Source organism: Agrilus planipennis, unplaced genomic scaffold, assembly GCF_000699045.2.
Source record: "Agrilus planipennis isolate EAB-ADULT unplaced genomic scaffold, Apla_2.0 scaffold248, whole genome shotgun sequence".
Taxonomy (NCBI): Eukaryota; Metazoa; Arthropoda; class Insecta; order Coleoptera; family Buprestidae; genus Agrilus; species Agrilus planipennis.
The window spans coordinates 128001-139670 of record NW_020438972.1 but is presented as its reverse complement, the minus strand read 5'-3'; the positions used below and the strand labels follow the sequence as shown (position 1 = coordinate 139670).

At 33.7% G+C, this 11670-nt stretch overlaps 1 long non-coding RNA gene across 1 annotated transcript; it reads right to left on the bottom strand.

Annotated features, from left to right (window-relative positions):
• Positions 1 to 246: 246 nt before the first annotated feature.
• LOC108739887 lies at positions 247 to 9336 on the bottom strand. The gene is made up of 2 exons (XR_001938243.1): positions 8614 to 9336; positions 247 to 491 (listed from the first exon to the last, which is right to left on the bottom strand). It is a non-coding gene; the product is annotated as an uncharacterized LOC108739887 (long non-coding RNA).
• Positions 9337 to 11670: the final 2334 nt, after the last annotated feature.

Here is an 11670-nt window from a genome sequence, read left to right as displayed (position 1 = left end):
ACATTATTAAGTGATATTCTACGTGTTATGTATATGCCCCATATAAATACGTAAGTAAAGGTACATAGAACTAAACGGCATTTGATAACCGTCCTCCTACAAATTTTATTAAACTCTGGTCTCCTTTTGCCATAATAATAAGTGTTTTGTGATGATTGTGTGTACTTTATGGAAAAAAGTAGGTGGGTATAAATGATAATTCGTAAGTGTATCAACATTACTGTAGTAAATAAAAACAAGAAAAAATTAAAAAAATACGATTTATATTACGAAAAAAAAATAATCAGTTATATATGTACAAAATAATTAGGATAAGCGAACACGCATAGTATATAGCCTTCCTAAGGAACTTAATCTAGCATAAGTTAACATAACAAGTAGTCAATAATTAGTATAAAATCAACAATTGTCAGTCTTGGGGCACTCCAATAAAGAGCGAGGGTTTGGTGGTAACTAGAGTGGCAGTGCATTATTTTTGGCGGCGACGTCACCTGAAACAAAATAAAAAATAAATATCACAAAAGTATCATATCCCTAATAAAAAAATATTTTTAATCGACGTTTTAGGTTAGGCTCGAACAATTCTAGGTTTAGATTAGTAGTTTACCGATAATTTGCACTTTCTGTCCGATGTAGGAAAAAACGAAAAATATAATATTATAACAGTGATTAACTAATTCTCTGAATATATTAATTAATGCGACTGCTACTGCACGTTAATCAATCATTATTGCCTTATTGTTTAACGCTTTTAAAATTGAACAGTCTTCATTGTGACTGAATGTGATTATAAAATAATTTTTTTGTAAATGGTTTTTTGATAGGCACTTATTTTTTTAAAACATGGATCACTCAATTTCATTTTAATATAATTAACCAAATAATGAATGTTTGCTGAATAATATATTATTAACTACAATTAACAAAAATTCAAGCAGATATTCAGAGCATTTCTAAATAATTCGTTTCATATATTCAAATACTATTCGAGCACCGTTCGCACAAATCCAGATTAGAGATGGACCGGGTAACCGGCACTTGTTTGAGGATCCGGCCGTGTACCGGATAATGAAGCCGGATACCCACATACATAAACACTAAGGGTGGTATTTAATGAAAATTCAGACAGAACGAAATGGTTTTGCCGGGCACCTGGTTAACCGGCCGCCATCCGGTACATGTCTAGTCCAGATAATACATTTTGTGAGCCTGATATAACCTTAAGGATACAAAGTTAAAAATTGTTCCTGATATTACCCAAAATTAATGTAATATTAAAATCAAGACCTTCTCGCACACATTATCCCCTATTTGTTACATTGGCTTTTTCACGCTACAAAAGTTTGTTATTAAAAAATTGTTTATAACCTATTACTATTACACTTGTTTATCTTTTTTTTGTAGCCGTAATTGAATGAACAGTTTAATTAAAATATTTGACTGAAAAATGTCGAAATAAATCGTAATCTGGACTTCTTTGCCAATCGAGTAAAAGTAAGGACAAATGCGATCGAACGTAAATAAACATTAGAAAGAATCCTTACTACGTGAATGATTTACTTGTGTATACATATATATATATATATAATTTTACGTATATACGTTTAATTTGTTATATACAGACATGTACTTAGAGTTTATAATGCAATATTCGGATTATAATATAGAGACGACATTAGTAAAACGATTTTTGGGGAACGGTGGCCATGGTCCAATTGCCTTGCCAAACAAAATAAAGAAGTGGTACAGCACAGCGTCTCAACAACGCTATGTAGTTTATATATTGAGTTATACAGGTAAGGCAAAAGCGTATGAATTACCATTTCTTTATTGGCATTTGTCCTTTTTATGTTGCACGACATCTATCTAAAGATATCCCCTGCTTCTGTAAAATTGTCCTAAACTAACCGAACTGTCAAAGCGTTACACCCTTCAAAAGCTATTTAAAGCTTTTTTTGACTTTTTATTACTTATTGAAAAGATGGCTCAAGGTATTTTTACGAATTTTCCTATACCACGTTGCGTTTTTCAATGCCACCCTTTGATAATTACATCCCTAAGTTCGGTTCTCAACTCGCCACGAGTGTATACACATTTAGTTAGTCTCTAGGTAGTAGTGGTAATAATCTAAGTGCATTATTATTTGGGTAAAGGCAAGAACAGGTGGCCTTGCTTTTGACGTATGCTATTGCAAAAAATCGGCAAGGACGCAACACGCCGCGCCACCTTGGATACGTTAGCGTACAGCGCAAATTTTGGAGATTATGATGACAGTGCATTTATAAAACGAAATTGATTCAATATTTCGATCGATAGATAGGTAATTGTGCGAACATTACTGATGTAGGTACATATTTATGCGTTATGAATGTACCCATGTAGTTATGTAGGTTGATATAGGTAAAAGGTACTTGTCAGGCAAAGTATCCTAAAAACCCACCACTTCCGGCATACGTAATTCATATTGAAATTAGTTAGGTTGTTACGTATTCGTTATTAAAATATAACTGAACATGTGATTAACTAGTCATCATTGAGGAATGTTTGTATATAAAACCAAATTGGATTGAACAGGCACAATTTTAGGTTTTTGATTAGACAATTCAACGGAATAAAAGAACACCAATTAATAAATGAATTAAAATTCGCCGTGATGTAATTTTTAACCTTACCACTGATCTTTTTATAAAATAATGACAAGTAACATAATGAATTAGAAGAAAGTTGTAAGTACCTAAGCACATGCAAATTATTACTTGCGGTGAAGTTTGAGGTGCCAAGTAGACTCTGCAGTCAACAATTTTAAAAACCGTGACGTGTAATAATAATTCTCGAGTCTTTTTCTTGTTGGTACCTTAAAAGGTGTGCAAGATAGAAAGATGTTCCCAACTTGAGGACACCATTCGTGATAGAATCGACTAAAACTCGATAGACCAGTCAGTTCTCTAGCTGCCGAACCCGACAGATAAATTTGCATAAAAAATGCCTGAGCACGATATTTAGCCAGCCGTATAGGCACACCAAATATTCAATACCACAGCTAACATTTATAGCGACGACTATTGTAGGGGTCGGCATCCAAAATATAAAGGCCCCTAGTAATGCTGTTACATCAAGTAGTACAGTGGTAGAGCATGGTTGTTGAAATACTTCTAATAATAAATGTGTAGTAAAACCTTTTATTTTACGATACTATGCCTGCAGGTTTAGAATGGTGTCCTTGAAAAGTGCAATAAGGAAACAATTTCGAGGCATACCGAGATCAAAGAATACGACTACCTATCTCTCTTCAGTTAAACGACAGATTGATTATATTATCGATGCTACGTTTGTATTTGAAATAAGCCGCGTAACCCCGGTTTGGATCTGCACCCAGCGAATCCGGCGCACTTTTTAGGATCCGGCCGGGTGCCGGATAATAACACTAGATACAAGGCAGTGAAAGGAAATTCTACCAGAGAAAAAGCTAATTCACACAATAATAATTAAAAATTTAAATTATTGATTACTAATCTATTTTATATTATTTGTTTTCTCGATATAATTCTTGAACAGGAAGGCCGAACTGTTTTTGGTATATCAGATTTTGATTAATGATAACTTATTAGTATGATTTAGTATTTATGAACATGAAGCTCTCGTTTCAACGGTTTCAAGTCGATCCTCTCGTTGGAAATCGGCCAACCAAGAATTAAAATTGCATTAGTTCAGTATTTTAACAACTTTTTGAACGGGGTTTAATTAGGAAATTAGTAAGGGTGGTATCAATTGGAAATCCCACAAAGACACGAACCATTAATTACACCAAATGCACTTACGATCTAACTGTAACTAAAAATTGGTCTAATCTGTAATGTTAATAAAAATTGCATCTGAAAAAAATGATCGTTTTATTTTGCAAGCATTAACATTTTTTAACATTTTAAATTTTGTCTGTGTTTTTTATTAGTTAATGTTTGCATAATGATGTAAGCAAAATCAAGGTAGTACACGTGAATCAAATAAATTTTGGATTACCGAGACGCTACTGAGTTAGTTAAATCAAGTGCAAATTTAACTGATTGTAATTCAATTACAAGCGTGCGCATGTTTGTGTGTATTTGTATACGAACAGTACGACCTCGCGATTATGCGTGTGTATGCATAGTAGCTTTTAATGCGATAAAGACGTGCTCTCACTAACCCTAAACCGGTGTTATGAATACATTATTGGCCTAGGCAGGCGTCTATCTAGTCTTGACCTTATAGTTTTCTACTATATCTTAAATGTCACTAGTCGGCATTATATCTACATATGATTCTATAATAACATGACAAAAAATGCGCTTATGCCTCCACTGCAGTTCCTTTTTTGCGTAACCGTAATTAGCTGCTACTATACACAGAGGACGAACAGACAGGAGGGACGCGCGAGATATTTAGATTAGTTCGAAGGGCACTTCGCCGATGCCGATGTGAGAAATTGATTTTGATGGTAATAATTTCGTAAAAATGTCAAGAACGCGAAGATGTACATGAAAGTCACGCCGTAGGAATTATAGTTATTGCCATTACTACACCTTTCGAGAAGTTGTTGCCTTTTTTCCGACAATCACCCCTTTTATTCTGATAATAATTTGTACCTACTTCAAAATCGTAGCAAATCTACTAATTGTAAAATGTACTGTCCACAAATATTAAATTAGAATTTTCTAATAAAACACTTTGTACTAAGTAGATAGATATACAGTGTAAACTCTTTATAACGTCACTCCATTTAACGACAAACTCCTTAAAACGTCGAAATTGCTTGACTTTAGTTTGTTTACATTGTTTTCTATACAATATTACACTCTATATAGCGTCACGCTCACTCTATTTAACGACAACAATGCGGCATTATAAATCATTAAGCAGTACTTTCTAAGTTGCCGAAATAGATAAGAACTGCAGCTGTGTACGTTGTTGAAGAAGACGATCCTGTCCCTCCACCAAGCATCAAACAAGCACTTGATGCAGCGAAACTATTAAAAAAATACTTTTTATATAATCAAATTGATCCAGCAGTATCTCAAGATATGAGTAAGATACGTAACAAAATACAATTAAAATATTGGAGCAGCAAAAAACATCAGACGAAGATAACAGGCTATACGCAATGTATGAATAATAATGTTCGTGTGCAAAATGTGTTTAAGTGTCGTTATATAGAGTTTACACTGTATTTTAGTCCAATTAGTATCTTATGTGACCAATTAAGCTGTTAATAATAAGAATCTCTAAAATCTAAAACCATTTATCTGAACTTTAATTTTATTTCCAATTGAAAAAAAATTAAAGGTTTTTTAGTTAGCCACCGACATGTTTTTAAAGGAAACTTCAACTTCCGAACTACGACAGTAAACGAGTGGAAATTCCCATTAATGCTTAAAGCGTAATTATTCTAAATTTAGTAGAAATAAAAATTTGGTTCGTTTTACTGGAAATTTAGAAACCCGGAGTTTTAAACATTACCTACATAAATGCATCGTTTAATAAAAATAAGGAATATTTTTATGGCATTCATTACGATTTCGAGTTGATTATCAAGAGCGCCTTATTTAGCGTTGCATTAATAAATACCATTCCACATTAATTGCAAGATAAACAAGGCAAATCGATTCCCGAGAGCGCGTTCATAAAAAATGACGCGGACAAAACCTGCTATTATCTATTTTGCTTCTGTATTTATAGTCGTTACCCTTTGGGTTAAACGATTAAATAGCTATTATTGACTCTAATCAAGTGGATAATTAACGAAAAGATATCGCAACTAATGTGGTGTCTATATCACCTCGAGGTATACGTAACCGAGAATGCAACTAAGCGGCGTTTTATTATTTTATAATTAATACAAATATTTAAAAAATATAAAGAGAATAATTGTTTTCTAATCTTTGAAAAACTTTTTAAATTTAAGGGAATATTGAAGGCGGTTGAGTTATTTTATTATTAATGAGAAGTTTGTGGATTTATTGTTTCTAATTAACTTATCATCATAAGGTCATTGGTCGTAAGACTGGTCGGACACGCACCCAACTCTTTCCCTAAAGGTAAAATATCCCACATCCTTAACTATTTGTGAACAATAATCTACCCTAAATCCACCTCTACTCCTATTAACTCCTGTTGCTGCTTCTAATACGTCTCTGACTAATCTGGCATATTTCTTATTGATTTTTAAAGGGCCCTCTGTTCTACTCATTCTAATACCTTCTCATTTTTAACATATATCAACAGCATCCGAATCATTTGACTTAAACACCATATTTCGAACGCTTCTAACCTTTTCGCACCCGTATAGCACCTCACTCCAAACACACCTTCAACAATCTTCTTCCAAATTAACCGCCCGCGGGCACAGAAACGACTTGATTAACAAATTGCTGATTATTTCCCATTATTCTTAAAAAAGAGAAATGAGACTCGTAAACTAGAAATTAAAAGTAAAATCGTTGTCATATGATGCACTGACGATGAGAGTAATGACGTTTGCTTAAATGATGGAATAAAGTTCATTGTTTGAATGCGACTTTGCTAAAGATTCAGAAATTTCTTGTTTGATACTTGCAATTAAAAACCGATTTGCACAATGGGATAGGTAGGTAAAGGTGTTTTTTTCGCGTGCTCGCGGTGAGACGATGAATCATGAAATTTCCAGGACGTAGCTCCTCTCGGTAGCACAAAGGAGCGAGATTATGTATACAGGAAGCCTATTAAAGTACTTCACGTGATTAGAAAATGCATTTATCTCGATGCAACATTGAAGTGAACGACGGCGCAGTATGTGCGTAAAATCGACGTCAAAGTTATGACTGCAAGATTATCCAGTTTTAATAGGTTGAACCGCAGTTGAACTCTTCCGAATGTCCGGTCAACGTACTCGGAATTAAGCCATGTCATTCATGTGGTAGCAGCGGTGATATTATGGATGTAAAAGCAGCAGGAAGGGTTTTGTGTCTGTGGGTTAACTGAGGTTGTGTCGGAATCCCGGATGACGACGAGAATGAAAAGCGAAATGACAAATAAAGATGATTTAGGCGAATTAGCGTAGGAAGATGGGCGGTTGGGTCGAATCGATTGCGCGCTTTTCTTTCTTTACAAATCGTTTATCCCGAGTGTTATTAGAAGAGATAAGAACAAACGGCCGAGGAGTTGTGAGCCAAGGAGCCCGGCGCGCGGTGTCAATGATCTTTGATACCTACAATAAAAACAAGGCAACAGACGAGCTGTGTTTTGGTGCCTTCTCAACGTGTACATATGTTAAACGTGTACTTCATACATCACGATATTTTACGTTTGTTGAAGTTGGCATGTCGTCAAACATCAGCATCTGAACTGAGGATGAGTTAAAAAGCAAAAGTTTACTAATCGGCTGATCGTTCGGGGCATAGATACGCTCTCATTTAACCTCAGCATCCACTCGATTAAAATTAAAAATGAGAAGGCAATCTAATAAGTTTCAGTCCTATCAAATGGTAACATCCAAACTTCTACCCTACATGCTCTAGGTACCTGCACTGTATCTTATCTAATAAGACTTATAAACAAGGAATCCTATGAAACATTTGAAGTTTATTTTGGTTTTAAACATAATATATATTTAATACTTTGGTACTACCATACAAAATCCATGTTCAGCTTTATATTTTTTAAAGAAGGCTAATAGGTAGGTACCTATTAATAACAAATAAATTTGATTAATTATTGATTAAAAGACCCTTCGAAAATGTAATAAATAAAACTGAAACCGCAAACTTCTCTTTCTTTAATTGCCAAGCATAAACGTGCATGACATTGAAGCAAAAATGGCTAGCGAATTTTTGAATATGAATTCTGAAGCTTTTTTGAAGATTAAACATTGGTTTTATTTTAATTTTGCGCAAGGACGATGCAGCCTGGGCTCGAAAAAGTAGGTTACCATTACATTTTGTTTAAAGTGACAAAAATTGGCCAAACCTGTATTTTAATTTTTGGCGCTGTTAAGGTTACCTAGACGTGTTCACATAGTTTAAAATTCAAATTTATGGTTATTTAAAATAAGGAACCGGTTGCACAAAAGCAAATAAATTAATCGTTTTTTTTTTTTTTTCGCACACACATTCAAAAATTTGAATTTAAATAAAGACCAGTTACCCATTAATATTACCTAACAATAGAAACAAAATTTTGTTTAGGAACGAAAAGTTTAGGTACCTACATGTATTTGCTGTCCTTTCATCGGGATCTAATATTCCTAAATAAGTCCAAATGAAAAGACACTTTTGGCACGCAAGAAGTCGTCAAATGCTCATATATAAAGGTATTTTAAATATAGAAAAAGAAAAATTAGTTTTAGTTTGTTTGGGCCCACCGTGAACTCATGTGCAATATGTCATGCTGCATGCAGAGGCGGCCACACCGTGGAAGTGGGCGTCATGGGTTTCACCAAACCGCGGTCAACAACCGTACGTACGTACGTACGCTCGCGAGAAGAATATGCGGAAGTGTACTAACCATATTACTATAAGAAGTGCGCTTTGGCTGATGCTGCTTCGACTTTTGATGCTAATTTTCTTACAAATACTACGAAAACAATAACAATTCAAAACTTACCGGAATCTCCCCTTCGTAGTACGAAGATGGAAACAGCGGTCGTCGCCGCCGCAATCGTCGCGATGCCACATCTCAGTAGAGCCCCGTCGGGTCCAGCCCCTTTCCTCCGTTGTTGGCTGGCATTTTTCGTGTCTTCTTTATAAGAAAACCACAAAAATTTTATCGGTGTTTGATATTTTTAATACAAGCCGGTAGGGTCCAGTTGCTTTCCCCCGTTCATTTTTATGATGATAAGATAATTCAATAACAAAATCAATAGTTCAAGGCCCGAAAGTCCGATTAATTGACAATATGTGATTTTTAAGCGAAAAAATAATCGACGATCTGTCTACAAAATAATACGTTTAGATGCGGCAAATCGTAGTGCGGAACTGGTGCACGCGCGCACGAAACGTCAGAGAATAGTCAGGCTGCGGATCTGAGGCTTGTTTTAAATGCGCGCAGTCGATTGGAGCGTATTGGTGGTGGGGGCGGCCGCCGGGACGCCAGCCATGACCCACTCACGCTGCCAGTGAACCCTTTCGCGAATTTGTTGTCGTCCTGGCTGGGCCGGAGTTGCCGCGGATCCTCCGACGTCTCCGGATGGAACTATGCTGCATGTCCACTAGCCACTGTGGTCCACTGATAGCAGCATCATGAGCAGATAGGACACAACCTTGTCGCATATTGTTTTTCCGTATCTAAAACAAAATTCGCTAACCTGACACATTTCTGTATGTTTTCATACTGTTTTATGTCAATGTTTCGGAAAATAAACGTTCATTTTACTCAACGATAATGTTTAATGAGAAGTAGTTAAAGGTTTATTGTTATAGATCGAATGTATTGATTTTGGATGTATAAACAGTGAAATCCTTACTAAAAGATTGTGATTTATTTCTCTAAGTGCCTATGCATGATACTTTCCACTGAATAAAATTTTAAATTAATTTTAAGCAGTATTTTGCTGATATGAATACACATTTTATTAGGTTTTTTGTGATTATTCATAATTTGCGATCAAGATGCGGCTTAAAACTACATGATTAATAAAAAAGCCCTCTAAGAGACTGTAAAAATTAACAAATTGCAGTAATTTGCAGTTTCTAGTAGGATTTTCTCACATTGACTCACGGTGCCACCCACATAATTTCTACCGGCTTTTTAATGATATTCAATGCAGTAGTTTCCTTATTTTTCCCTGATTCATGGTTAAGGTCATGTAAATTAACTACCGTTTGTCGTAATTAATAATACCTATACACGTAAAATGACAATGAAAATTTTACAAATTAAAAAATTACGGAAAAGAAATTATACAGTTAAACTCAAAATGACGAAACCTTGATTCGTTTTGATGGAGAAGTACCTACCTATAACACACGTCCGGTAGGCTTAATTTTACCATTACTATTTTAATTTTTACAAAATCGTTGATAAATGTGTAAAAATGTTACTATATGCTAACAAATATACTACTATAGTGATTGTAAAATAATAAATAACACCTTAAACATTAGCGAATGAATTAATTAGTTAAAAATTCTTTGCGTGTATTTGTATATATAAATATGCATGTATTCTTATGTAAATATTTGACTAAAGCACAATTAAAAACAAAAAATTATTATAACAGGACATTCTTATACCAACAATTTTTTAAAATCCAAGTTATGTAACTGCTTTAAGCTTAATCTACATTCATACATATATAGGTGCGTTGTTCTCTGAAAATATATGTTATAAATTAATTAAAAGGAATACACTGATGTATAAACGCAAAACTATATTAATAGTAACATAGGTGAATTGTATTTCGATTAACGATAGTTTTTCTGGAAGAATCATAGGTACTACTACTTTTACCATCAAAAATTATCTTATCCGAGATCTATGTCTGGTTTGGATTAGAGCTTCGTAATATTAGTAGTTCGAATTATTATATTTGTGTTCAAATATTTATTTAATTTGAGTATATTTGTAAATAGTCAAGCATTTGAAAAATTAAATATCCAATAAATCAAACATTTGAATATCCAAATGTTCAAACGAATATGTATTTGTATATTTAAATATTTGAATTTCTAAAATTTGAAATGTATAATGATTAATGATTTGAATACTCAAAAATAAAAAAATTGTGATATTGCATTAATTTCTGTTCGAAGACAAGAACTATATATAAACATTTAATAAGGTAATTTAGCCAAGTATATAAATATTTGAACCACAAAATCTTAACCTTACGTTTAAATAGGTGTTTGAATATCCAGATATTTGAAACGTTTAATATTCAAATGTTTCAATATCTGAACATTTAAATTTCAGATATATTATTTTCAAGGAATTTGAAGTATGGATAAACAAATATTTGAAGATTTAAACAATAATCGAATACAACTCCGAGCCCTACTACTTTATATAATACATATAATCTCATTTTTATGTCCTAATAAGAAAAGTAAGGTTTTACTGCTGTCACTTTCTAAGCACCCACTGAAAATACACGCGTATACAAGTGCGTACATATATAGATACAAAGGTACCCGTACATGCGTAGGTATACGTACATGTTTGTTGAATACCTAATTGACATTTATCTCTATTCCCTTACCTTTGCTAACGTTCTTTTACTTGGTGTTTGTTCTGTGACAATTATGGAAAGTAGCACTTTCCCTTGCACACAACAGTTAACTGGCTGAATTCCGTGCTTTTTCTCAACTTTCCTCGCCTGCTTTCTCGCTAATGCGTTAATGATTTTAGCAATATTATCATCAGATAAAATTATTTTTATTGGATCAGAAAAAGGCTTATTTATAGAAGTAATTCATTTGAAACATATTTTTAATCACTATTTCGAGTCACACTAATTCTAGTAAAACAGTAGATACATACATACATGAGTAAACGCCAAGCTACAGACTCCACATCTTTGTGAACAAGGTTTAATAATGTTAATTCAATCTTAGAAGAAAATTATAATATCAGTTAATAATAATAGACAAGTTAAGCTTTGTATGGCGTCGAAGTGTGGGGTTGGAAGAAGTTTGGGCAAAGTTTAAGCAAGATTTGTATTAT